The sequence below is a fragment of the Schistocerca serialis genome, unplaced genomic scaffold (genome assembly GCF_023864345.2).
Source record: "Schistocerca serialis cubense isolate TAMUIC-IGC-003099 unplaced genomic scaffold, iqSchSeri2.2 HiC_scaffold_646, whole genome shotgun sequence".
Lineage (NCBI taxonomy): Eukaryota > Metazoa > Arthropoda > Insecta > Orthoptera > Acrididae > Schistocerca > Schistocerca serialis.
This window is the reverse complement of record NW_026048240.1, coordinates 24,612-42,191: the sequence shown is the minus strand read 5'-3', so window position 1 is coordinate 42,191 and position 17,580 is coordinate 24,612. Positions and strand designations below refer to the sequence as shown.

General features: G+C 54.6%; 39 non-coding genes across 39 annotated transcripts; 31 read left to right on the top strand and 8 right to left on the bottom strand.

Annotated features, from left to right (window-relative positions):
- The first annotated feature begins 315 nt into the window (after positions 1 to 315).
- On the top strand, positions 316 to 386 carry Trnag-gcc (transfer RNA glycine (anticodon GCC)). Its single transcript has one exon. It is a non-coding gene; the product is annotated as a tRNA-Gly (tRNA).
- Positions 387 to 767: 381 nt separating this feature from the next.
- On the top strand, positions 768 to 840 carry Trnam-cau (transfer RNA methionine (anticodon CAU)). The gene has a single exon. It is a non-coding gene; the product is annotated as a tRNA-Met (tRNA).
- Positions 841 to 1,414: 574 nt separating this feature from the next.
- Positions 1,415 to 1,488, top strand: Trnai-aau (transfer RNA isoleucine (anticodon AAU)). The gene has a single exon. It is a non-coding gene; the product is annotated as a tRNA-Ile (tRNA).
- Positions 1,489 to 2,098: 610 nt separating this feature from the next.
- On the bottom strand, positions 2,099 to 2,170 carry Trnag-ucc (transfer RNA glycine (anticodon UCC)). Its single transcript has one exon. It is a non-coding gene; the product is annotated as a tRNA-Gly (tRNA).
- A 340-nt stretch (positions 2,171 to 2,510) lies between these two features.
- Positions 2,511 to 2,581, top strand: Trnag-gcc (transfer RNA glycine (anticodon GCC)). Its single transcript has one exon. It is a non-coding gene; the product is annotated as a tRNA-Gly (tRNA).
- A 381-nt stretch (positions 2,582 to 2,962) lies between these two features.
- Trnam-cau (transfer RNA methionine (anticodon CAU)) lies at positions 2,963 to 3,035 on the top strand. Its single transcript has one exon. It is a non-coding gene; the product is annotated as a tRNA-Met (tRNA).
- A 305-nt stretch (positions 3,036 to 3,340) lies between these two features.
- On the top strand, positions 3,341 to 3,412 carry Trnae-uuc (transfer RNA glutamic acid (anticodon UUC)). Its single transcript has one exon. It is a non-coding gene; the product is annotated as a tRNA-Glu (tRNA).
- Positions 3,413 to 3,610: 198 nt separating this feature from the next.
- Trnai-aau (transfer RNA isoleucine (anticodon AAU)) lies at positions 3,611 to 3,684 on the top strand. The gene has a single exon. It is a non-coding gene; the product is annotated as a tRNA-Ile (tRNA).
- Positions 3,685 to 4,294: 610 nt separating this feature from the next.
- Trnag-ucc (transfer RNA glycine (anticodon UCC)) lies at positions 4,295 to 4,366 on the bottom strand. The gene has a single exon. It is a non-coding gene; the product is annotated as a tRNA-Gly (tRNA).
- A 342-nt stretch (positions 4,367 to 4,708) lies between these two features.
- Trnag-gcc (transfer RNA glycine (anticodon GCC)) lies at positions 4,709 to 4,779 on the top strand. The gene has a single exon. It is a non-coding gene; the product is annotated as a tRNA-Gly (tRNA).
- Positions 4,780 to 5,160: 381 nt separating this feature from the next.
- Trnam-cau (transfer RNA methionine (anticodon CAU)) lies at positions 5,161 to 5,233 on the top strand. Its single transcript has one exon. It is a non-coding gene; the product is annotated as a tRNA-Met (tRNA).
- A 305-nt stretch (positions 5,234 to 5,538) lies between these two features.
- Trnae-uuc (transfer RNA glutamic acid (anticodon UUC)) lies at positions 5,539 to 5,610 on the top strand. The gene has a single exon. It is a non-coding gene; the product is annotated as a tRNA-Glu (tRNA).
- A 198-nt stretch (positions 5,611 to 5,808) lies between these two features.
- Trnai-aau (transfer RNA isoleucine (anticodon AAU)) lies at positions 5,809 to 5,882 on the top strand. The gene has a single exon. It is a non-coding gene; the product is annotated as a tRNA-Ile (tRNA).
- Positions 5,883 to 6,492: 610 nt separating this feature from the next.
- Trnag-ucc (transfer RNA glycine (anticodon UCC)) lies at positions 6,493 to 6,564 on the bottom strand. The gene has a single exon. It is a non-coding gene; the product is annotated as a tRNA-Gly (tRNA).
- A 342-nt stretch (positions 6,565 to 6,906) lies between these two features.
- Positions 6,907 to 6,977, top strand: Trnag-gcc (transfer RNA glycine (anticodon GCC)). Its single transcript has one exon. It is a non-coding gene; the product is annotated as a tRNA-Gly (tRNA).
- A 381-nt stretch (positions 6,978 to 7,358) lies between these two features.
- On the top strand, positions 7,359 to 7,431 carry Trnam-cau (transfer RNA methionine (anticodon CAU)). Its single transcript has one exon. It is a non-coding gene; the product is annotated as a tRNA-Met (tRNA).
- Positions 7,432 to 7,736: 305 nt separating this feature from the next.
- Positions 7,737 to 7,808, top strand: Trnae-uuc (transfer RNA glutamic acid (anticodon UUC)). The gene has a single exon. It is a non-coding gene; the product is annotated as a tRNA-Glu (tRNA).
- Positions 7,809 to 8,006: 198 nt separating this feature from the next.
- Trnai-aau (transfer RNA isoleucine (anticodon AAU)) lies at positions 8,007 to 8,080 on the top strand. The gene has a single exon. It is a non-coding gene; the product is annotated as a tRNA-Ile (tRNA).
- A 610-nt stretch (positions 8,081 to 8,690) lies between these two features.
- Positions 8,691 to 8,762, bottom strand: Trnag-ucc (transfer RNA glycine (anticodon UCC)). Its single transcript has one exon. It is a non-coding gene; the product is annotated as a tRNA-Gly (tRNA).
- Positions 8,763 to 9,104: 342 nt separating this feature from the next.
- Trnag-gcc (transfer RNA glycine (anticodon GCC)) lies at positions 9,105 to 9,175 on the top strand. The gene has a single exon. It is a non-coding gene; the product is annotated as a tRNA-Gly (tRNA).
- A 381-nt stretch (positions 9,176 to 9,556) lies between these two features.
- Positions 9,557 to 9,629, top strand: Trnam-cau (transfer RNA methionine (anticodon CAU)). The gene has a single exon. It is a non-coding gene; the product is annotated as a tRNA-Met (tRNA).
- A 305-nt stretch (positions 9,630 to 9,934) lies between these two features.
- On the top strand, positions 9,935 to 10,006 carry Trnae-uuc (transfer RNA glutamic acid (anticodon UUC)). Its single transcript has one exon. It is a non-coding gene; the product is annotated as a tRNA-Glu (tRNA).
- A 198-nt stretch (positions 10,007 to 10,204) lies between these two features.
- Positions 10,205 to 10,278, top strand: Trnai-aau (transfer RNA isoleucine (anticodon AAU)). The gene has a single exon. It is a non-coding gene; the product is annotated as a tRNA-Ile (tRNA).
- Positions 10,279 to 10,888: 610 nt separating this feature from the next.
- Positions 10,889 to 10,960, bottom strand: Trnag-ucc (transfer RNA glycine (anticodon UCC)). The gene has a single exon. It is a non-coding gene; the product is annotated as a tRNA-Gly (tRNA).
- Positions 10,961 to 11,302: 342 nt separating this feature from the next.
- On the top strand, positions 11,303 to 11,373 carry Trnag-gcc (transfer RNA glycine (anticodon GCC)). The gene has a single exon. It is a non-coding gene; the product is annotated as a tRNA-Gly (tRNA).
- A 381-nt stretch (positions 11,374 to 11,754) lies between these two features.
- Positions 11,755 to 11,827, top strand: Trnam-cau (transfer RNA methionine (anticodon CAU)). The gene has a single exon. It is a non-coding gene; the product is annotated as a tRNA-Met (tRNA).
- A 305-nt stretch (positions 11,828 to 12,132) lies between these two features.
- Trnae-uuc (transfer RNA glutamic acid (anticodon UUC)) lies at positions 12,133 to 12,204 on the top strand. Its single transcript has one exon. It is a non-coding gene; the product is annotated as a tRNA-Glu (tRNA).
- Positions 12,205 to 12,402: 198 nt separating this feature from the next.
- On the top strand, positions 12,403 to 12,476 carry Trnai-aau (transfer RNA isoleucine (anticodon AAU)). Its single transcript has one exon. It is a non-coding gene; the product is annotated as a tRNA-Ile (tRNA).
- A 610-nt stretch (positions 12,477 to 13,086) lies between these two features.
- Trnag-ucc (transfer RNA glycine (anticodon UCC)) lies at positions 13,087 to 13,158 on the bottom strand. Its single transcript has one exon. It is a non-coding gene; the product is annotated as a tRNA-Gly (tRNA).
- A 342-nt stretch (positions 13,159 to 13,500) lies between these two features.
- Positions 13,501 to 13,571, top strand: Trnag-gcc (transfer RNA glycine (anticodon GCC)). The gene has a single exon. It is a non-coding gene; the product is annotated as a tRNA-Gly (tRNA).
- A 381-nt stretch (positions 13,572 to 13,952) lies between these two features.
- Trnam-cau (transfer RNA methionine (anticodon CAU)) lies at positions 13,953 to 14,025 on the top strand. The gene has a single exon. It is a non-coding gene; the product is annotated as a tRNA-Met (tRNA).
- A 305-nt stretch (positions 14,026 to 14,330) lies between these two features.
- Positions 14,331 to 14,402, top strand: Trnae-uuc (transfer RNA glutamic acid (anticodon UUC)). The gene has a single exon. It is a non-coding gene; the product is annotated as a tRNA-Glu (tRNA).
- Positions 14,403 to 14,600: 198 nt separating this feature from the next.
- Trnai-aau (transfer RNA isoleucine (anticodon AAU)) lies at positions 14,601 to 14,674 on the top strand. Its single transcript has one exon. It is a non-coding gene; the product is annotated as a tRNA-Ile (tRNA).
- A 610-nt stretch (positions 14,675 to 15,284) lies between these two features.
- Positions 15,285 to 15,356, bottom strand: Trnag-ucc (transfer RNA glycine (anticodon UCC)). The gene has a single exon. It is a non-coding gene; the product is annotated as a tRNA-Gly (tRNA).
- Positions 15,357 to 15,698: 342 nt separating this feature from the next.
- Trnag-gcc (transfer RNA glycine (anticodon GCC)) lies at positions 15,699 to 15,769 on the top strand. The gene has a single exon. It is a non-coding gene; the product is annotated as a tRNA-Gly (tRNA).
- Positions 15,770 to 16,150: 381 nt separating this feature from the next.
- Positions 16,151 to 16,223, top strand: Trnam-cau (transfer RNA methionine (anticodon CAU)). Its single transcript has one exon. It is a non-coding gene; the product is annotated as a tRNA-Met (tRNA).
- Positions 16,224 to 16,528: 305 nt separating this feature from the next.
- Trnae-uuc (transfer RNA glutamic acid (anticodon UUC)) lies at positions 16,529 to 16,600 on the top strand. The gene has a single exon. It is a non-coding gene; the product is annotated as a tRNA-Glu (tRNA).
- A 198-nt stretch (positions 16,601 to 16,798) lies between these two features.
- On the top strand, positions 16,799 to 16,872 carry Trnai-aau (transfer RNA isoleucine (anticodon AAU)). The gene has a single exon. It is a non-coding gene; the product is annotated as a tRNA-Ile (tRNA).
- A 610-nt stretch (positions 16,873 to 17,482) lies between these two features.
- Positions 17,483 to 17,554, bottom strand: Trnag-ucc (transfer RNA glycine (anticodon UCC)). Its single transcript has one exon. It is a non-coding gene; the product is annotated as a tRNA-Gly (tRNA).
- Positions 17,555 to 17,580: the final 26 nt, after the last annotated feature.

The window sequence follows — 17,580 nt, the reverse complement described above, 5'->3', positions numbered from 1 at the left end:
TGTGTCGGCTTCCCGCCAGTCGGCAGCGGCCGAAGGTGATCGTACCTGGCAGGCGCATTTCGAGGCAGGCTAGGGGAGCACATCCAGACGCATTCGGACAGCGTATCCGCGCACATTTCGCATCCTTTGGCAAGAGTTGGGCGCCGGCGACGCAAGAGTACGCAGAGGACCGCGTTCTGGCGGCATTTTTAAGCAGTGCAGTGCAGGATTCAGCGTCTGCAGCATCTTCCCACAGAATGCTACGGCGCTTGACGGCAGTCCCACTTTCCCTTGAGACATCTGCTCGGGAAGCAGCGTCAGTTACCGCTGGCCCCAGCATCGGTGGTTCAGTGGTAGAATGCTCGCCTGCCACGCGGGCGGCCCGGGTTCGATTCCCGGCCGATGCATCATTTTGCTTTTCCCGCGATGATGCTGCGCGTGGCTTGAGCGCTTGAGATGCACGATCCACAAGAATGTGTAGCTGGATTTCCCTTGAGAAGGACCGAGAACGCAGCACTCGCGGGTCCCCACTAGGACGCTCGCATCATGTTCTACAGACTAGCGTCGGCCTGGCCTCACAAGTTGCTGGGTCCGGGTGCCTCCGAGGCTCTGAACTTTAACGACAAGGAGTGCTGCCTATCGTTGCAACAGCTGCAGCAGCACGCAATCAACTGGGCCGGCAGTGCACGTGTCGTAGCAACAGAACACGTTATCCAGGAAGTACAGTGTCTCTACGTCTAATATTGGGTACGGTATTTACCAGTTTCCAGGACAAGCGGTGCACCCGTGCCTCGGTAGCGCAGTAGGCAGCGCGTAAGTCTCATAATCTTAAGGTCGTGAGTTCGATCCTCACCCGGGGCATTTAACTTTCTGTGACTGATGGTGGTGCTGTTGCTAGGGCGCCACGTATTTCTTGTTTGTTATCCACAAACGTTTCAACGCTTCAGCGGGAAAATGTTTACTTCCTGTTATTGCTACTTACAGCTTCCTTTTCCTCTTCTCCCAGCAGAGCATGAAGCCAAAAGCATTGCTCTGCGACGTTTGAGGTGCGCGCCTTGCCAGTCAGTATGTGCAAAGATGCTCGCAAGAGAGAGGGGCGCCGACGCGGCACTCGACACGAAATGCGACAAGCGACCGTACGAACGGTCGAACGAAACGTCCACATCCGCTGTGGTCTAGTGGCTAGGATACCTGCTTTCACCCAGGAGGCCCGGGTTCGATTCCCGGTACAGGAACGGAATTTTTTCCACACGAATCGTGGCAAGTTTGAGCTGTCCGAGCAGCCGTTTGCCGTCCTGCTCGCAATATAGCTACTGTTTCGTGACCGTCAGCAGAATATAGACTAGGGAAGCAGACACACGACGACCATAGAAATGGTGTATGGCTTCATGCCACCTGTTTCCAGCGTAGGGCTGAGAGCAACTGCATCTGCCGCGGCCCGTTAGCTCAGTTGGTTAGAGCGTCGTGCTAATAACGCGAAGGTCGTGGGTTCGATCCCCCCACGGGCCACTACTCTTTTACTACTACGAAAAGGCAGCGCCGATTTCAGATGGCGAGTGTGATGACCAAAAGATCATCACCCTGCGTGGAAGTTGACAGAGGATCCGAACCCGACTCGTCGGGAAGCGCTACAGCATTCACTCGGCAATGGCCATAATATCTTGAATACACTGGTTCTCAACCGATAAAGAGAAAAATGAAAGAAAATGTCCGATTGCCGATGCGTAACAACTTTGGCCCTTGTCAGTACTTGGGCGGGTGAGCGCATGGGAACACAGGGCACTATTTGCACTTTTACTTCCTATTTTTGTTTCTCCTTTGTTTTCGGAGCTACAGCCCGATTCGGTCAGGGAGACGCCACCGTGAAATGAAGGGGGCGTGCTGTGTGTCCATCGCCTCGCCTCTCCTTACCTCTCTCAGTCGTTTCTCGTGCTTGTCGTTTGATAAAGGCCGATTTGAGAGCGTCAGCTCTCGCGTCAGCTGAGCAAAGTCGAGACAAGTCGAGACACGAGACAAGTCGAGACACACTAAGGGCTGGTATGCAGCGAGTAAGAGCGCGAAAAAACAATAATTTAAGAGCGCGTGGCAAAAGTACTCATACGCGAAATTAAAAGCCTGCTGCGGTGGCCGGGAATCGAACCCGGATCAACTGCTTGGAAGGCAACTATGCTGACCATTACACCACCACCGCACAAGCGAGCGCCGCGCGTCCGCGCTGTGTCGGCTTCCGCCAGTCGGCAGCGGCCGAAGGTGATCGTACCTGGCAGGCGCATTTCGAGGCAGGCTAGGGGAGCACATCCAGACGCATTCGACAGCGTATCCGCGCACATTTCGCATCCTTTGGCAAGAGTTGGGCGCCGGCGACGCAAGAGTACGCAGAGGACCGCGTTCTGGCGGCATTTTTAAGCAGTGCAGTGCAGGATTCAGCGTCTGCAGCATCTTTCCCACAGAATGCTACGGCGCTTGACGGCAGTCCCACTTTCCCTTGAGACATCTGCTCGGGAAGCAGCGTCAAGTTACCGCTGGCCCCAGCATCGGTGGTTCAGTGGTAGAATGCTCGCCTGCCACGCGGGCGGCCCGGGTTCGATTCCCGGCCGATGCATCATTTTGCTTTTCCCGCGATGATGCTGCCGCGTGGCTTGAGCGCTTGAGATGCACGATCCACAAGAATGTGTAGCTGGATTTCCCTTGAGAAGGACCGAGAACGCAGCACTCGCGGGTCCCCACTAGGACGCTCGCATCATGTTCTACAGACTAGCGTCGGCCTGGCCTCACAAGTTGCTGGGTCCGGGTGCCTCCGAGGCTCTGAACTTTAACGACAAGGAGTGCTGCCTATCGTTGCAACAGCTGCAGCAGCACCGCAATCAACTGGGCCGGCAGTGCACGTGTAGCAACAGAACACGTTATCCAGGAAGTACAGTGTCTCTACGTCTAATATTGGGTACGGTATTTACCCAGTTTCCAGGACAAGCGGTGCACCCGTGCCTCGGTAGCGCAGTAGGCAGCGCGTAAGTCTCATAATCTTAAGGTCGTGAGTTCGATCCTCACCCGGGGCATTTAACTTTCTGTGACTGATGGTGGTGCTGTTGCTAGGGCGCCAACGTATTTCTTGTTTGTTATCCACAACGTTTCAACGCTTCAGCGGGAAAATGTTTACTTCCTGTTATTGCTACTTACAGCTTCCCTTTTCCTCTTCTCCCAGCAGAGCATGAAGCCAAAAGCATTGCTCTGCGACGTTTGAGGTGCGCGCCTTGCCAGTCAGTATGTGCAAAGATGCTCGCAAAGAGAGAGGGGCGCCGACGCGGCACTCGACACGAAATGCGACAAGCGACCGTACGAACGGTCGAACGAAACGTCCACATCCGCTGTGGTCTAGTGGCTAGGATACCTGGCTTTCACCCAGGAGGCCCGGGTTCGATTCCCGGTACAGGAACGGAATTTTTTCCACACGAATCGTGGCAAGTTTGAGCTGTCCGAGCAGCCGTTTGCCGTCCTGCTCGCAATATAGCTACTGTTTCGTGACCGTCAGCAGAATATAGACTAGGGAAGCAGACACACGACGACCATAGAAATGGTGTATGGCTTCATGCCACCTGTTTCCAGCGTAGGGCTGAGCAACTGCATCTGCCGAGGCCCGTTAGCTCAGTTGGTTAGAGCGTCGTGCTAATAACGCGAAGGTCGTGGGTTCGATCCCCCCACGGGCCACTACTCTTTTACTACTACGAAAAGGCAGCGCCGATTTCAGCTGGCGAGTGTGATGACCAAAAGATCATCACCCTGCGTGGAAGTTGACAGAGGATCCGAACCCGACTCGTCGGGAAGCGCTACAGCATTCACTCGGCAATGGCCATAATATCTTGAATACACTGGTTCTCAACCGATAAAGAGAAAATGAAAGAAAATGTCCGATTGCCGATGCGTAACAACTTTGGCCCTTGTCAGTACTTGGGCGGGTGAGCGCATGGGAACACAGGGCACTATTTGCACTTTTACTTCCTATTTTTGTTTCTCCTTTGTTTTCGGAGCTACAGCCCGATTCGGTCAGGGAGACGCCACCGTGAAATGAAGGGGGCGTGCTGTGTGTCCATCGCCTCGCCTCTCCTTACCTCTCTCAGTCGTTTCTCGTGCTTGTCGTTTTGATAAAGGCCGATTTGAGAGCGTCAGCTCTCGCGTCAGCTGAGCAAAGTCGAGACAAGTCGAGACACGAGACAAGTCGAGACACACTAAGGGCTGGTATGCAGCGAGTAAGAGCGCGAAAAAACAATAATTTAAGAGCGCGTGGCAAAAGTACTCATACGCGAAATTAAAAGCCTGCTGCGGTGGCCGGGAATCGAACCCGGATCAACTGCTTGGAAGGCAACTATGCTGACCATTACACCACCACCGCACAAGCGAGCGCCGCGCGTCCGCGCTGTGTCGGCTTCCCGCCAGTCGGCAGCGGCCGAAGGTGATCGTACCTGGCAGGCGCATTTCGAGGCAGGCTAGGGGAGCACATCCAGACGCATTCGGACAGCGTATCCGCGCACATTTCGCATCCTTTGGCAAGAGTTGGGCGCCGGCGACGCAAGAGTACGCAGAGGACCGCGTTCTGGCGGCATTTTTAAGCAGTGCAGTGCAGGATTCAGCGTCTGCAGCATCTTTCCCACAGAATGCTACGGCGCTTGACGGCAGTCCCACTTTCCCTTGAGACATCTGCTCGGGAAGCAGCGTCAAGTTACCGCTGGCCCCAGCATCGGTGGTTCAGTGGTAGAATGCTCGCCTGCCACGCGGGCGGCCCGGGTTCGATTCCCGGCCGATGCATCATTTTGCTTTTCCCGCGATGATGCTGCCGCGTGGCTTGAGCGCTTGAGATGCACGATCCACAAGAATGTGTAGCTGGATTTCCCTTGAGAAGGACCGAGAACGCAGCACTCGCGGGTCCCCACTAGGACGCTCGCATCATGTTCTACAGACTAGCGTCGGCCTGGCCTCACAAGTTGCTGGGTCCGGGTGCCTCCGAGGCTCTGAACTTTAACGACAAGGAGTGCTGCCTATCGTTGCAACAGCTGCAGCAGCACCGCAATCAACTGGGCCGGCAGTGCACGTGTAGCAACAGAACACGTTATCCAGGAAGTACAGTGTCTCTACGTCTAATATTGGGTACGGTATTTACCCAGTTTCCAGGACAAGCGGTGCACCCGTGCCTCGGTAGCGCAGTAGGCAGCGCGTAAGTCTCATAATCTTAAGGTCGTGAGTTCGATCCTCACCCGGGGCATTTAACTTTCTGTGACTGATGGTGGTGCTGTTGCTAGGGCGCCAACGTATTTCTTGTTTGTTATCCACAACGTTTCAACGCTTCAGCGGGAAAATGTTTACTTCCTGTTATTGCTACTTACAGCTTCCCTTTTCCTCTTCTCCCAGCAGAGCATGAAGCCAAAAGCATTGCTCTGCGACGTTTGAGGTGCGCGCCTTGCCAGTCAGTATGTGCAAAGATGCTCGCAAAGAGAGAGGGGCGCCGACGCGGCACTCGACACGAAATGCGACAAGCGACCGTACGAACGGTCGAACGAAACGTCCACATCCGCTGTGGTCTAGTGGCTAGGATACCTGGCTTTCACCCAGGAGGCCCGGGTTCGATTCCCGGTACAGGAACGGAATTTTTTCCACACGAATCGTGGCAAGTTTGAGCTGTCCGAGCAGCCGTTTGCCGTCCTGCTCGCAATATAGCTACTGTTTCGTGACCGTCAGCAGAATATAGACTAGGGAAGCAGACACACGACGACCATAGAAATGGTGTATGGCTTCATGCCACCTGTTTCCAGCGTAGGGCTGAGCAACTGCATCTGCCGAGGCCCGTTAGCTCAGTTGGTTAGAGCGTCGTGCTAATAACGCGAAGGTCGTGGGTTCGATCCCCCCACGGGCCACTACTCTTTTACTACTACGAAAAGGCAGCGCCGATTTCAGCTGGCGAGTGTGATGACCAAAAGATCATCACCCTGCGTGGAAGTTGACAGAGGATCCGAACCCGACTCGTCGGGAAGCGCTACAGCATTCACTCGGCAATGGCCATAATATCTTGAATACACTGGTTCTCAACCGATAAAGAGAAAATGAAAGAAAATGTCCGATTGCCGATGCGTAACAACTTTGGCCCTTGTCAGTACTTGGGCGGGTGAGCGCATGGGAACACAGGGCACTATTTGCACTTTTACTTCCTATTTTTGTTTCTCCTTTGTTTTCGGAGCTACAGCCCGATTCGGTCAGGGAGACGCCACCGTGAAATGAAGGGGGCGTGCTGTGTGTCCATCGCCTCGCCTCTCCTTACCTCTCTCAGTCGTTTCTCGTGCTTGTCGTTTTGATAAAGGCCGATTTGAGAGCGTCAGCTCTCGCGTCAGCTGAGCAAAGTCGAGACAAGTCGAGACACGAGACAAGTCGAGACACACTAAGGGCTGGTATGCAGCGAGTAAGAGCGCGAAAAAACAATAATTTAAGAGCGCGTGGCAAAAGTACTCATACGCGAAATTAAAAGCCTGCTGCGGTGGCCGGGAATCGAACCCGGATCAACTGCTTGGAAGGCAACTATGCTGACCATTACACCACCACCGCACAAGCGAGCGCCGCGCGTCCGCGCTGTGTCGGCTTCCCGCCAGTCGGCAGCGGCCGAAGGTGATCGTACCTGGCAGGCGCATTTCGAGGCAGGCTAGGGGAGCACATCCAGACGCATTCGGACAGCGTATCCGCGCACATTTCGCATCCTTTGGCAAGAGTTGGGCGCCGGCGACGCAAGAGTACGCAGAGGACCGCGTTCTGGCGGCATTTTTAAGCAGTGCAGTGCAGGATTCAGCGTCTGCAGCATCTTTCCCACAGAATGCTACGGCGCTTGACGGCAGTCCCACTTTCCCTTGAGACATCTGCTCGGGAAGCAGCGTCAAGTTACCGCTGGCCCCAGCATCGGTGGTTCAGTGGTAGAATGCTCGCCTGCCACGCGGGCGGCCCGGGTTCGATTCCCGGCCGATGCATCATTTTGCTTTTCCCGCGATGATGCTGCCGCGTGGCTTGAGCGCTTGAGATGCACGATCCACAAGAATGTGTAGCTGGATTTCCCTTGAGAAGGACCGAGAACGCAGCACTCGCGGGTCCCCACTAGGACGCTCGCATCATGTTCTACAGACTAGCGTCGGCCTGGCCTCACAAGTTGCTGGGTCCGGGTGCCTCCGAGGCTCTGAACTTTAACGACAAGGAGTGCTGCCTATCGTTGCAACAGCTGCAGCAGCACCGCAATCAACTGGGCCGGCAGTGCACGTGTAGCAACAGAACACGTTATCCAGGAAGTACAGTGTCTCTACGTCTAATATTGGGTACGGTATTTACCCAGTTTCCAGGACAAGCGGTGCACCCGTGCCTCGGTAGCGCAGTAGGCAGCGCGTAAGTCTCATAATCTTAAGGTCGTGAGTTCGATCCTCACCCGGGGCATTTAACTTTCTGTGACTGATGGTGGTGCTGTTGCTAGGGCGCCAACGTATTTCTTGTTTGTTATCCACAACGTTTCAACGCTTCAGCGGGAAAATGTTTACTTCCTGTTATTGCTACTTACAGCTTCCCTTTTCCTCTTCTCCCAGCAGAGCATGAAGCCAAAAGCATTGCTCTGCGACGTTTGAGGTGCGCGCCTTGCCAGTCAGTATGTGCAAAGATGCTCGCAAAGAGAGAGGGGCGCCGACGCGGCACTCGACACGAAATGCGACAAGCGACCGTACGAACGGTCGAACGAAACGTCCACATCCGCTGTGGTCTAGTGGCTAGGATACCTGGCTTTCACCCAGGAGGCCCGGGTTCGATTCCCGGTACAGGAACGGAATTTTTTCCACACGAATCGTGGCAAGTTTGAGCTGTCCGAGCAGCCGTTTGCCGTCCTGCTCGCAATATAGCTACTGTTTCGTGACCGTCAGCAGAATATAGACTAGGGAAGCAGACACACGACGACCATAGAAATGGTGTATGGCTTCATGCCACCTGTTTCCAGCGTAGGGCTGAGCAACTGCATCTGCCGAGGCCCGTTAGCTCAGTTGGTTAGAGCGTCGTGCTAATAACGCGAAGGTCGTGGGTTCGATCCCCCCACGGGCCACTACTCTTTTACTACTACGAAAAGGCAGCGCCGATTTCAGCTGGCGAGTGTGATGACCAAAAGATCATCACCCTGCGTGGAAGTTGACAGAGGATCCGAACCCGACTCGTCGGGAAGCGCTACAGCATTCACTCGGCAATGGCCATAATATCTTGAATACACTGGTTCTCAACCGATAAAGAGAAAATGAAAGAAAATGTCCGATTGCCGATGCGTAACAACTTTGGCCCTTGTCAGTACTTGGGCGGGTGAGCGCATGGGAACACAGGGCACTATTTGCACTTTTACTTCCTATTTTTGTTTCTCCTTTGTTTTCGGAGCTACAGCCCGATTCGGTCAGGGAGACGCCACCGTGAAATGAAGGGGGCGTGCTGTGTGTCCATCGCCTCGCCTCTCCTTACCTCTCTCAGTCGTTTCTCGTGCTTGTCGTTTTGATAAAGGCCGATTTGAGAGCGTCAGCTCTCGCGTCAGCTGAGCAAAGTCGAGACAAGTCGAGACACGAGACAAGTCGAGACACACTAAGGGCTGGTATGCAGCGAGTAAGAGCGCGAAAAAACAATAATTTAAGAGCGCGTGGCAAAAGTACTCATACGCGAAATTAAAAGCCTGCTGCGGTGGCCGGGAATCGAACCCGGATCAACTGCTTGGAAGGCAACTATGCTGACCATTACACCACCACCGCACAAGCGAGCGCCGCGCGTCCGCGCTGTGTCGGCTTCCCGCCAGTCGGCAGCGGCCGAAGGTGATCGTACCTGGCAGGCGCATTTCGAGGCAGGCTAGGGGAGCACATCCAGACGCATTCGGACAGCGTATCCGCGCACATTTCGCATCCTTTGGCAAGAGTTGGGCGCCGGCGACGCAAGAGTACGCAGAGGACCGCGTTCTGGCGGCATTTTTAAGCAGTGCAGTGCAGGATTCAGCGTCTGCAGCATCTTTCCCACAGAATGCTACGGCGCTTGACGGCAGTCCCACTTTCCCTTGAGACATCTGCTCGGGAAGCAGCGTCAAGTTACCGCTGGCCCCAGCATCGGTGGTTCAGTGGTAGAATGCTCGCCTGCCACGCGGGCGGCCCGGGTTCGATTCCCGGCCGATGCATCATTTTGCTTTTCCCGCGATGATGCTGCCGCGTGGCTTGAGCGCTTGAGATGCACGATCCACAAGAATGTGTAGCTGGATTTCCCTTGAGAAGGACCGAGAACGCAGCACTCGCGGGTCCCCACTAGGACGCTCGCATCATGTTCTACAGACTAGCGTCGGCCTGGCCTCACAAGTTGCTGGGTCCGGGTGCCTCCGAGGCTCTGAACTTTAACGACAAGGAGTGCTGCCTATCGTTGCAACAGCTGCAGCAGCACCGCAATCAACTGGGCCGGCAGTGCACGTGTAGCAACAGAACACGTTATCCAGGAAGTACAGTGTCTCTACGTCTAATATTGGGTACGGTATTTACCCAGTTTCCAGGACAAGCGGTGCACCCGTGCCTCGGTAGCGCAGTAGGCAGCGCGTAAGTCTCATAATCTTAAGGTCGTGAGTTCGATCCTCACCCGGGGCATTTAACTTTCTGTGACTGATGGTGGTGCTGTTGCTAGGGCGCCAACGTATTTCTTGTTTGTTATCCACAACGTTTCAACGCTTCAGCGGGAAAATGTTTACTTCCTGTTATTGCTACTTACAGCTTCCCTTTTCCTCTTCTCCCAGCAGAGCATGAAGCCAAAAGCATTGCTCTGCGACGTTTGAGGTGCGCGCCTTGCCAGTCAGTATGTGCAAAGATGCTCGCAAAGAGAGAGGGGCGCCGACGCGGCACTCGACACGAAATGCGACAAGCGACCGTACGAACGGTCGAACGAAACGTCCACATCCGCTGTGGTCTAGTGGCTAGGATACCTGGCTTTCACCCAGGAGGCCCGGGTTCGATTCCCGGTACAGGAACGGAATTTTTTCCACACGAATCGTGGCAAGTTTGAGCTGTCCGAGCAGCCGTTTGCCGTCCTGCTCGCAATATAGCTACTGTTTCGTGACCGTCAGCAGAATATAGACTAGGGAAGCAGACACACGACGACCATAGAAATGGTGTATGGCTTCATGCCACCTGTTTCCAGCGTAGGGCTGAGCAACTGCATCTGCCGAGGCCCGTTAGCTCAGTTGGTTAGAGCGTCGTGCTAATAACGCGAAGGTCGTGGGTTCGATCCCCCCACGGGCCACTACTCTTTTACTACTACGAAAAGGCAGCGCCGATTTCAGCTGGCGAGTGTGATGACCAAAAGATCATCACCCTGCGTGGAAGTTGACAGAGGATCCGAACCCGACTCGTCGGGAAGCGCTACAGCATTCACTCGGCAATGGCCATAATATCTTGAATACACTGGTTCTCAACCGATAAAGAGAAAATGAAAGAAAATGTCCGATTGCCGATGCGTAACAACTTTGGCCCTTGTCAGTACTTGGGCGGGTGAGCGCATGGGAACACAGGGCACTATTTGCACTTTTACTTCCTATTTTTGTTTCTCCTTTGTTTTCGGAGCTACAGCCCGATTCGGTCAGGGAGACGCCACCGTGAAATGAAGGGGGCGTGCTGTGTGTCCATCGCCTCGCCTCTCCTTACCTCTCTCAGTCGTTTCTCGTGCTTGTCGTTTTGATAAAGGCCGATTTGAGAGCGTCAGCTCTCGCGTCAGCTGAGCAAAGTCGAGACAAGTCGAGACACGAGACAAGTCGAGACACACTAAGGGCTGGTATGCAGCGAGTAAGAGCGCGAAAAAACAATAATTTAAGAGCGCGTGGCAAAAGTACTCATACGCGAAATTAAAAGCCTGCTGCGGTGGCCGGGAATCGAACCCGGATCAACTGCTTGGAAGGCAACTATGCTGACCATTACACCACCACCGCACAAGCGAGCGCCGCGCGTCCGCGCTGTGTCGGCTTCCCGCCAGTCGGCAGCGGCCGAAGGTGATCGTACCTGGCAGGCGCATTTCGAGGCAGGCTAGGGGAGCACATCCAGACGCATTCGGACAGCGTATCCGCGCACATTTCGCATCCTTTGGCAAGAGTTGGGCGCCGGCGACGCAAGAGTACGCAGAGGACCGCGTTCTGGCGGCATTTTTAAGCAGTGCAGTGCAGGATTCAGCGTCTGCAGCATCTTTCCCACAGAATGCTACGGCGCTTGACGGCAGTCCCACTTTCCCTTGAGACATCTGCTCGGGAAGCAGCGTCAAGTTACCGCTGGCCCCAGCATCGGTGGTTCAGTGGTAGAATGCTCGCCTGCCACGCGGGCGGCCCGGGTTCGATTCCCGGCCGATGCATCATTTTGCTTTTCCCGCGATGATGCTGCCGCGTGGCTTGAGCGCTTGAGATGCACGATCCACAAGAATGTGTAGCTGGATTTCCCTTGAGAAGGACCGAGAACGCAGCACTCGCGGGTCCCCACTAGGACGCTCGCATCATGTTCTACAGACTAGCGTCGGCCTGGCCTCACAAGTTGCTGGGTCCGGGTGCCTCCGAGGCTCTGAACTTTAACGACAAGGAGTGCTGCCTATCGTTGCAACAGCTGCAGCAGCACCGCAATCAACTGGGCCGGCAGTGCACGTGTAGCAACAGAACACGTTATCCAGGAAGTACAGTGTCTCTACGTCTAATATTGGGTACGGTATTTACCCAGTTTCCAGGACAAGCGGTGCACCCGTGCCTCGGTAGCGCAGTAGGCAGCGCGTAAGTCTCATAATCTTAAGGTCGTGAGTTCGATCCTCACCCGGGGCATTTAACTTTCTGTGACTGATGGTGGTGCTGTTGCTAGGGCGCCAACGTATTTCTTGTTTGTTATCCACAACGTTTCAACGCTTCAGCGGGAAAATGTTTACTTCCTGTTATTGCTACTTACAGCTTCCCTTTTCCTCTTCTCCCAGCAGAGCATGAAGCCAAAAGCATTGCTCTGCGACGTTTGAGGTGCGCGCCTTGCCAGTCAGTATGTGCAAAGATGCTCGCAAAGAGAGAGGGGCGCCGACGCGGCACTCGACACGAAATGCGACAAGCGACCGTACGAACGGTCGAACGAAACGTCCACATCCGCTGTGGTCTAGTGGCTAGGATACCTGGCTTTCACCCAGGAGGCCCGGGTTCGATTCCCGGTACAGGAACGGAATTTTTTCCACACGAATCGTGGCAAGTTTGAGCTGTCCGAGCAGCCGTTTGCCGTCCTGCTCGCAATATAGCTACTGTTTCGTGACCGTCAGCAGAATATAGACTAGGGAAGCAGACACACGACGACCATAGAAATGGTGTATGGCTTCATGCCACCTGTTTCCAGCGTAGGGCTGAGCAACTGCATCTGCCGAGGCCCGTTAGCTCAGTTGGTTAGAGCGTCGTGCTAATAACGCGAAGGTCGTGGGTTCGATCCCCCCACGGGCCACTACTCTTTTACTACTACGAAAAGGCAGCGCCGATTTCAGCTGGCGAGTGTGATGACCAAAAGATCATCACCCTGCGTGGAAGTTGACAGAGGATCCGAACCCGACTCGTCGGGAAGCGCTACAGCATTCACTCGGCAATGGCCATAATATCTTGAATACACTGGTTCTCAACCGATAAAGAGAAAATGAAAGAAAATGTCCGATTGCCGATGCGTAACAACTTTGGCCCTTGTCAGTACTTGGGCGGGTGAGCGCATGGGAACACAGGGCACTATTTGCACTTTTACTTCCTATTTTTGTTTCTCCTTTGTTTTCGGAGCTACAGCCCGATTCGGTCAGGGAGACGCCACCGTGAAATGAAGGGGGCGTGCTGTGTGTCCATCGCCTCGCCTCTCCTTACCTCTCTCAGTCGTTTCTCGTGCTTGTCGTTTTGATAAAGGCCGATTTGAGAGCGTCAGCTCTCGCGTCAGCTGAGCAAAGTCGAGACAAGTCGAGACACGAGACAAGTCGAGACACACTAAGGGCTGGTATGCAGCGAGTAAGAGCGCGAAAAAACAATAATTTAAGAGCGCGTGGCAAAAGTACTCATACGCGAAATTAAAAGCCTGCTGCGGTGGCCGGGAATCGAACCCGGATCAACTGCTTGGAAGGCAACTATGCTGACCATTACACCACCACCGCACAAGCGAGCGCCGCGCGTCCGCGCTGTGTCGGCTTCCCGCCAGTCGGCAGCGGCCGAAGGTGATCGTACCTGGCAGGCGCATTTCGAGGCAGGCTAGGGGAGCACATCCAGACGCATTCGGACAGCGTATCCGCGCACATTTCGCATCCTTTGGCAAGAGTTGGGCGCCGGCGACGCAAGAGTACGCAGAGGACCGCGTTCTGGCGGCATTTTTAAGCAGTGCAGTGCAGGATTCAGCGTCTGCAGCATCTTTCCCACAGAATGCTACGGCGCTTGACGGCAGTCCCACTTTCCCTTGAGACATCTGCTCGGGAAGCAGCGTCAAGTTACCGCTGGCCCCAGCATCGGTGGTTCAGTGGTAGAATGCTCGCCTGCCACGCGGGCGGCCCGGGTTCGATTCCCGGCCGATGCATCATTTTGCTTTTCCCGCGATGATGCTGCCGCGTGGCTTGAGCGCTTGAGATGCACGATCCACAAGAATGTGTAGCTGGATTTCCCTTGAGAAGGACCGAGAACGCAGCACTCGCGGGTCCCCACTAGGACGCTCGCATCATGTTCTACAGACTAGCGTCGGCCTGGCCTCACAAGTTGCTGGGTCCGGGTGCCTCCGAGGCTCTGAACTTTAACGACAAGGAGTGCTGCCTATCGTTGCAACAGCTGCAGCAGCACCGCAATCAACTGGGCCGGCAGTGCACGTGTAGCAACAGAACACGTTATCCAGGAAGTACAGTGTCTCTACGTCTAATATTGGGTACGGTATTTACCCAGTTTCCAGGACAAGCGGTGCACCCGTGCCTCGGTAGCGCAGTAGGCAGCGCGTAAGTCTCATAATCTTAAGGTCGTGAGTTCGATCCTCACCCGGGGCATTTAACTTTCTGTGACTGATGGTGGTGCTGTTGCTAGGGCGCCAACGTATTTCTTGTTTGTTATCCACAACGTTTCAACGCTTCAGCGGGAAAATGTTTACTTCCTGTTATTGCTACTTACAGCTTCCCTTTTCCTCTTCTCCCAGCAGAGCATGAAGCCAAAAGCATTGCTCTGCGACGTTTGAGGTGCGCGCCTTGCCAGTCAGTATGTGCAAAGATGCTCGCAAAGAGAGAGGGGCGCCGACGCGGCACTCGACACGAAATGCGACAAGCGACCGTACGAACGGTCGAACGAAACGTCCACATCCGCTGTGGTCTAGTGGCTAGGATACCTGGCTTTCACCCAGGAGGCCCGGGTTCGATTCCCGGTACAGGAACGGAATTTTTTCCACACGAATCGTGGCAAGTTTGAGCTGTCCGAGCAGCCGTTTGCCGTCCTGCTCGCAATATAGCTACTGTTTCGTGACCGTCAGCAGAATATAGACTAGGGAAGCAGACACACGACGACCATAGAAATGGTGTATGGCTTCATGCCACCTGTTTCCAGCGTAGGGCTGAGCAACTGCATCTGCCGAGGCCCGTTAGCTCAGTTGGTTAGAGCGTCGTGCTAATAACGCGAAGGTCGTGGGTTCGATCCCCCCACGGGCCACTACTCTTTTACTACTACGAAAAGGCAGCGCCGATTTCAGCTGGCGAGTGTGATGACCAAAAGATCATCACCCTGCGTGGAAGTTGACAGAGGATCCGAACCCGACTCGTCGGGAAGCGCTACAGCATTCACTCGGCAATGGCCATAATATCTTGAATACACTGGTTCTCAACCGATAAAGAGAAAATGAAAGAAAATGTCCGATTGCCGATGCGTAACAACTTTGGCCCTTGTCAGTACTTGGGCGGGTGAGCGCATGGGAACACAGGGCACTATTTGCACTTTTACTTCCTATTTTTGTTTCTCCTTTGTTTTCGGAGCTACAGCCCGATTCGGTCAGGGAGACGCCACCGTGAAATGAAGGGGGCGTGCTGTGTGTCCATCGCCTCGCCTCTCCTTACCTCTCTCAGTCGTTTCTCGTGCTTGTCGTTTTGATAAAGGCCGATTTGAGAGCGTCAGCTCTCGCGTCAGCTGAGCAAAGTCGAGACAAGTCGAGACACGAGACAAGTCGAGACACACTAAGGGCTGGTATGCAGCGAGTAAGAGCGCGAAAAAACAATAATTTAAGAGCGCGTGGCAAAAGTACTCATACGCGAAATTAAAAGCCTGCTGCGGTGGCCGGGAATCGAACCCGGATCAACTGCTTGGAAGGCAACTATGCTGACCATTACACCACCACCGCACAAGCGAGCGCCGCGCGTCCGCGCTGTGTCGGCTTCCCGCCAGTCGGCAGCGGCCGAAGGTGATCGTACCTGGCAGGCGCATTTCGAGGCAGGCTAGGGGAGCACATCCAGACGCATTCGGACAGCGTATCCGCGCACATTTCGCATCCTTTGGCAAGAGTTGGGCGCCGGCGACGCAAGAGTACGCAGAGGACCGCGTTCTGGCGGCATTTTTAAGCAGTGCAGTGCAGGATTCAGCGTCTGCAGCATCTTTCCCACAGAATGCTACGGCGCTTGACGGCAGTCCCACTTTCCCTTGAGACATCTGCTCGGGAAGCAGCGTCAAGTTACCGCTGGCCCCAGCATCGGTGGTTCAGTGGTAGAATGCTCGCCTGCCACGCGGGCGGCCCGGGTTCGATTCCCGGCCGATGCATCATTTTGCTTTTCCCGCGATGATGCTGCCGCGTGGCTTGAGCGCTTGAGATGCACGATCCACAAGAATGTGTAGCTGGATTTCCCTTGAGAAGGACCGAGAACGCAGCACTCGCGGGTCCCCACTAGGACGCTCGCATCATGTTCTACAGACTAGCGTCGGCCTGGCCTCACAAGTTGCTGGGTCCGGGTGCCTCCGAGGCTCTGAACTTTAACGACAAGGAGTGCTGCCTATCGTTGCAACAGCTGCAGCAGCACCGCAATCAACTGGGCCGGCAGTGCACGTGTAGCAACAGAACACGTTATCCAGGAAGTACAGTGTCTCTACGTCTAATATTGGGTACGGTATTTACCCAGTTTCCAGGACAAGCGGTGCACCCGTGCCTCGGTAGCGCAGTAGGCAGCGCGTAAGTCTCATAATCTTAAGGTCGTGAGTTCGATCCTCACCCGGGGCATTTAACTTTCTGTGACTGATGGTGGTGCTGTTGCTAGGGCGCCAACGTATTTCTTGTTTGTTATCCACAACGTTTCAACGCTTCAGCGGGAAAATGTTTACTTCCTGTTATTGCTACTTACAGCTTCCCTTTTCCTCTTCTCCCAGCAGAGCATGAAGCCAAAAGCATTGCTCTGCGACGTTTGAGGTGCGCGCCTTGCCAGTCAGTATGTGCAAAGATGCTCGCAAAGAGAGAGGGGCGCCGACGCGGCACTCGACACGAAATGCGACAAGCGACCGTACGAACGGTCGAACGAAACGTCCACATCCGGTGTGGTCTAGTGGCTAGGATACCTGGCTTTCACCCAGGAGGCCCGGGTTCGATTCCCGGTACAGGAACGGAATTTTTTCCACACGAATCGTGGCAAGTTTGAGCTGTCCGAGCAGCCGTTTGCCGTCCTGCTCGCAATATAGCTACTGTTTCGTGACCGTCAGCAGAATATAGACTAGGGAAGCAGACACACGACGACCATAGAAATGGTGTATGGCTTCATGCCACCTGTTTCCAGCGTAGGGCTGAGCAACTGCATCTGCCGAGGCCCGTTAGCTCAGTTGGTTAGAGCGTCGTGCTAATAACGCGAAGGTCGTGGGTTCGATCCCCCCACGGGCCACTACTCTTTTACTACTACGAAAAGGCAGCGCCGATTTCAGCTGGCGAGTGTGATGACCAAAAGATCATCACCCTGCGTGGAAGTTGACAGAGGATCCGAACCCGACTCGTCGGGAAGCGCTACAGCATTCACTCGGCAATGGCCATAATATCTTGAATACACTGGTTCTCAACCGATAAAGAGAAAATGAAAGAAAATGTCCGATTGCCGATGCGTAACAACTTTGGCCCTTGTCAGTACTTGGGCGGGTGAGCGCATGGGAACACAGGGCACTATTTGCACTTTTACTTCCTATTTTTGTTTCTCCTTTGTTTTCGGAGCTACAGCCCGATTCGGTCAGGGAGACGCCACCGTGAAATGAAGGGGGCGTGCTGTGTGTCCATCGCCTCGCCTCTCCTTACCTCTCTCAGTCGTTTCTCGTGCTTGTCGTTTTGATAAAGGCCGATTTGAGAGCGTCAGCTCTCGCGTCAGCTGAGCAAAGTCGAGACAAGTCGAGACACGAGACAAGTCGAGACACACTAAGGGCTGGTATGCAGCGAGTAAGAGCGCGAAAAAACAATAATTTAAGAGCGCGTGGCAAAAGTACTCATACGCGAAATTAAAAGCCTGCTGCGGTGGCCGGGAATCGAACCCGGATCAACTGCTTGGAAGGCAACTATGCTGACCATTACACCACCACCGCACAAGCGAGCGCCGCGCGTCCGCGCT